This window comes from Dendrobium catenatum, unplaced genomic scaffold (genome assembly GCF_001605985.2).
Source record: "Dendrobium catenatum unplaced genomic scaffold, ASM160598v2 fragScaff_scaffold_123, whole genome shotgun sequence".
Lineage (NCBI taxonomy): Eukaryota > Viridiplantae > Streptophyta > Magnoliopsida > Asparagales > Orchidaceae > Dendrobium > Dendrobium catenatum.
In genome coordinates, this window is record NW_021318585.1 from 166376 (window position 1) to 172546 (window position 6171).

Sequence of the window (6171 nt, forward strand, 5' to 3'; positions counted from 1 at the left end):
CTGGGCAAATTCTGGAGCAAAATTTCCACTGATCGTCTCAGGACGATCCAGATCGTCCTAGACGATCCTGGAGCAGATTTTTGATATTACAATTCCATCCATTGAGGGGCTTTACTACAGTTTCTCTTGCTCTACTATTTGGCGTTTTTTAAATTCTAACAATTTGTTATTTCAATGGTGACGTGATTCTTATCATTCGCTCTGGAATACAAAAAATACTAAAAGCTCCCACTAGTGGAAGCATCTTTGCCAAGTTGGTATCTCGGTTATAAGCAAAATTTCTTTTTCTATAACACCTGATAGCAACCTCTCTCTTTTATGGGACCCCTGGTGTGATGGGAATTCTCTTGCGTATTTGGTAGATGATCAGCAAACTTTAAATAGGCTGGCCCCGTACTATGATTGGAAAGTTTCAAAGGTTATTGTTGATGGTGGCTGGCTTATTCCTCTGTGTTTTGGTAATTCCATAACTTCAATGATCAGTGCTATTAATATTGATTTTTCTGGTGAAACACACAATTGGCTGGGTTCTCTTAATCCTACTTTTAAAGTTTTTTATGCTTCTTTCTACTCTTCTCTACAATCTGTGGAGTGGCATAAACTAGTTTGGCATAAAAAATGTTCCCTGCGGTTTTCTGCATATACCTGGATGGCTTTTAGACGGGGATTAAAAACTGCAGACGTTTTAGCAGCTCGTGGGATTGCTTCATCTACTAATTGCTGCTTCTGTTTCAATGAGCCTGAATCTCTTCATCATCTTTTTTATGAATGCAATTTCGCATTCAATATTATCAAGATGTTATTACCTTGGTTAGGCAGCTTACTCATGAAACCAAACCTTTATCAAGTCTTTGATAGTGTTATGGATCAGAATTTATCTGGGCAGCGCAGTAACTACTTTTTCCTGGCGGCCTGTGCCTCCATTTATTACATTTGGCGTGCCAGGAATGATTGTATATTTGGTGGTATCGTTGATTGTCAAACTACTGTTACTGCTCGAATCAAAAAAAGCTATTCTTCTTAAGACATCCCGACGGAAGAATTTAACACCATGATTATGCTGCTATGGATGTTCGATGGGTCTGCTTCGAAATTTTGGAAGGACGATGATGATTACTTCTTGCAGTAGCCCCTTGGATGGTCTTCATGGCAACCAGGGGCTTCGCTCTTGTGAAGTCCCTCGTTTTCTCTTGGTCCCGCTCGATTTTGCTTATTCAGAGAACGCCTGAGTCCTTCAGTTTGCTGCAATTCTTTTTCTTTGTTATGTATTTTTGGTTCCTTTTTGAATCCAGGTTCGCTTTTGTGTTGTTCCTGGATTATTAGTTTTTCTTTTTTAATGTTAACATTTTTAATCAATATGAACATGGTTCGTTTTGCCCCTAATTTTTCCAAAAAAAAAAAAAAATTTTTAACATAAAGTTTCAGCAGAAATTTATCATAAATTAGACACCTGAAGTACTCGAAACATCAGATCTTCCAATCAAATCTCTCAGATACATGATGGAAACTAAATCACAGTATGGGAAATTAAATTAAAAAAAAAAAAACATGATCACTGTCTCAAAAATAAATGTTTTTTTTTTTTTTGGCGGAAAGTTGGAGGGTAATAAATGTTAATATAGGAACAAAACAGAAACTTGTGATATAAAAAGAGAGTGAATATGATTAAGGATAGGAATCATTATGTTCTTCACACTCTCTCTTAAATCTCCTCTCTCTTGTTTTGGCGATAGAAGGAAAAGCCCCTTTTATCACCTGTCGTCAGAAACCATTTTGTCTTAACAAACAATCATAGTGATCAAAAAGCAAAACTTCCTCTCCTGCAAAAAAAAACCAAATGAATAAATATCAGTAAGAGACATGAACAAGCAATGCAATGAGGACATGCAAAATTATAAATGAGCTTCTTACTACCCAATTAGCCTCTTCCTGAAAATCAATGTATGCCAACAGTTTCATCTTGCCTCATAAGAAGCTTGATGCAAACAGCCTTTCAAGTTTTTTTTTTTAAAAAAGTAAATACGGCTTAAGGAGACTGGAAAATCTCATCGTTATTGAGATTTCAGACACTTCAATGAATCGTAATTATATTTTTTTTCTGCCATCGAAGAACTTGACTCTATTCTACAGTTTAGAAGTTTTGGTTGTACCAATCTGAAGCCAATTAATATTTTCGATTTGATAATCCAACAAAAATTTCGGGGCAAACTCAACTTTCACTGAAATGATAGATTTTGTGATGAAAGTTTTATTATTATAACCAAATCTTTAAGGTCCACAAAAAATTCTATCTTTTTTGCTCCTTAATTCATGTATTGAAAATTGATTCACATTAAAGATAACTCTTTGTTTAACCTTTTGAGCCTAATTACTCTCCGTAATTCACCATAATATTGTTAAGAACCTTGCATATATACCTGTTTGTGTCAAAAGTCAGCTTCTAAGCATCAACACAGCGGAACGAGCGCATTAAAGCATTCTTCTTTCTCAGAGGGCTTATCTGATGGTTTTGATTGAAGAATATCAATCTTCTCTCCAGTTCACCAAGCCTCTTCAAACAGATGACAGGAGCGTCAGGCAATTTTGAGTCCAGGAGCAGGCGATGGAGGCTGGAATCCTTGGAGTAGATCCCGACAATAATGCGTCATCAATGCCCAATCGATTCAGGAGTTTCTTCCTGAGGCTGCTTTGTCACACGGCTTTGATTTAAACACAGTTTTAAAAAGAGCAATGTATATGGGTTCATTATACATATGCAAGTTGTCTGCATTCTAAATCCTTCCGAAATAACTTCTTCACAACAACCAAAACAGCTGATGAACCTGCACCAGCAAATTTTTTCATAATTTTCTTTTAACGAATATGGAGATATGGATTGAAAACTGTACAAAATCTTTTGCCTACAGATGAACTATTAAATATGAAATAAGGAAATCTCAGCTTACGATCAAAGAGGATGGTTTACATTAGTGCTGGAAGATGAACACTAGACTCATTCCACTCATTAAGCCATATAGTTCTCCTTCTCTATAATACTTTGCTATTCCAATTACTCTATTAGTTTATTCTTTCAGCATTCACTTGTTGCCTCACTTTGATCAAATCAATTTAGACATCACTAATTAATTTGAATATTACCATACTCGATACAATATGTGCAGGCTTTAGCAGCCATGCATGTATAGACAAAAAATAAAACGTTGTAACTGCCTTTGATGTAGTCAATTGCCTTGATCAAGGCATTAATTTACGTCATTAACAAATCACAGATGAACCAGCCAAATGGGCAATAAAAAAAAAAAAAACAAGACGAATTTCACTAAGCTCCTTGAACAGAGAGTTTAAATAAAAGAAAAAGAAAGATACGGTGGCAGTAGATTATTGGAAATTAAGAAAAGATTCAAGGATTGATCAGAGTCTTGAAACGTGCAAAGAAGTTGAAAATTGCTGTCGATTGTTGCTCCAATCAAGAAGCCGTAATAAAAAGAGGTCAAAGTTCTTCCAACTCAGGTGTTCTTCCTCGGTATAGAATTTTGTTCTGTTTCTCCTCTCTATGAGTTTTTAGTTTTCTTATGTCGATAATTAAGTAATGGAATAGTTATGAATTGGGACATTAATATTAGTTGTATAAATTCAAACTATACCATTTTGATCTTCTTATCAACTTATCTAGTTATCCACAGTTTTCTAAACCCTAAACAATCAAAACTCTTTAATAAAGCATTTTTGATGAATTTACCAAATTACTGCTTTAATCACAAGGACCAATGCAACATCGGCTACTACTAGCATATAGACAACTGAAGACACGAAGGACAACAGCAGCCTACAAAATTTACCAATAGTAAAACAGTTTAGTTGTACTGACATTAGTTTTGGCTGAAATATTACTCAGTACAAGTTTGAAGGGCAAGGATTCTAACTATTGCTTCAATTTGGAAAGGTGGTTCGTGTTAAAAACTTAAAATTAACACCAAGCAAACTATTTGCTGCAAAAACTGCCCGAACTTCAAGTATATAATTATGAAGATGCTATATTAGCAAATAAAAGAACATGGAGCATGGATTATGGGGCACTTTTTTTTGTTTTATAGTTCAATAAAAACATAGTATCTATGCCTCGAAAAATGTTAATTTTCACTTTACAAACCTTTTGACTCAGGCTTGTCTCTGCCTCCCTCCGCTCCCTCCCTGCCGTTGTTCTCTTTCTTCCTATTCTGCATCGACAGCCTTGTCAACTATCAAGATACGCTTCAGGCTCCGAAGGACTTCCACAGCGAGGATGCTTCCCAACAACTTTTTGACTAAAAAAGACATTTTCCATATCGTCTAAATAAAATGTAAAAATAATATAAAAAAAACTTTCAAACATTAGACTAATTTTGAATGCTAAAGTTTGATTTGAATATGTTTACAAGCTTAGAGCTCTTAGAAAAAAGATTATTTTTAAAGTTCTAAAAACTTTCTTGTTACTTTTCTACAATGTTAACTATGGTTATAGTTCTTAAATGCTTAGGTGATTCACGTCCTACATGTCAGTTCCCTGATTGATAAAATCATAGAACACAAGTTATTTTGATCACTTGGAAAAAGATCATGGGTTAAGAATAATTAGTCTTCATTTAAGAGATGAGTACAATCTACCGCGATCTACGACAGAAGTCAGCATTCAAATACTTTTAGACGAACGACACGTAACAAATCGAAATTCATCTGAGCTTTTTTTCCGGAGAAATAGAATAGGAACGATTCGAGTTAGGTACTTACGGGCCGCAGACATCGTGGGGCATACATTTTTATATCAGCTGGTTGATATATATATCTAATTTGTAATATCAATATTAAAAATACTGGATTAAACAATAAAAAATGGCATATGACAATGATAACTTGTCTACTAAATATCAAATATTTAGTATTCAAAATAATCAGGTATAACAAAAAATTATAAGCAAAATATATCACTTTAACATAGCAACATCAAGCATTCAAGCTTCAACCTTTACTAACTTGATTAGGCTTGTAGAGTTTGTTTTGGCCTTCGAATATCGATCATGCTTAAATATCAACTAACTATTCAACTCTGGTTCAAGGCATAAAAAATAAGATTTGTAATTGCTGCAAAAAGAGAGGAGATGAAAATACCTTCACTACCAAGAGAAATGAAAAGAGAATATCGAGAAGGGATTTGAAATGCAGACGGTTGATTTGAGATGTGGATATGAAATAAGTAAATTTAGTTTAGGAATCTCGCCAGACTGATAAGAAATGTATATTTAAAGACATAAGATATAAACGGTATTTTAAATATGCGGTGTCCGACCGCGGTGCTCCAATTTTGTTTTTAATGATTTTTTTTAAATCGCGACACCGTGTTGATTTCGGCGTGGTCCGACACTGTGAGGAGTGTCGGACGAGTGTCGTGTCGGACACTGCATGCCTCTTTGAGGAGAAATGTCGGTGCATCATAGCTGATCAGAAATTGGGCTTTCATTATCCATTGATGCATCCAATAACAAAGCTTTATAATGAGGAAAGCAGATGAAACCGATTATGTTATACAATTTTAATTCTGAAAATCAAAGCAAAAGCCACCGCATCGCTTTTGGCTCAGTGGAATGACAAGGAAATATGAATAGAATCAGATAAAGTGCTTAATTACCAGCATAATATGACAACTTCGGCTCAAGAAGTTATTTGGTACCTTTTCTGTACATAAACAACTCTCTATGGAACAAACGTGATAATGCAATGGGGAATGTTGACCAACAGATAGAGAGCAAAAAAAAAAAAACCAAGCCAAACCCCAGAAAATTAGGAAGAAAATCCGGCATACCTTGTATAAGATGACTCAGTTCAGTTCTCCGAAATTCCTGCTGAAATTCCGCCGAGGAACTGTAGATTCGGCGCGCTCACGTCAAAACCTCCGCAAAAGCTGCGACTCGCCTCGATCGAACAACCACATGCGTCGTTAAATAGAAGCCGAAGCCTTCTATTCAGCTGCTCTTCCACACACGAACTCCAGCTTCTCCCTTCAGTTCCACACGACCCCATCCCACTCTCTGCCTTCACACACGAAAGCTCTCACCTCCTCTTCCAGAGCTCCACCCTTGTCTCCCTCCCGATTCTTTCAATTCAGAGAAGCTGAGAGAGAGAGAGAGAGAGAGAGAG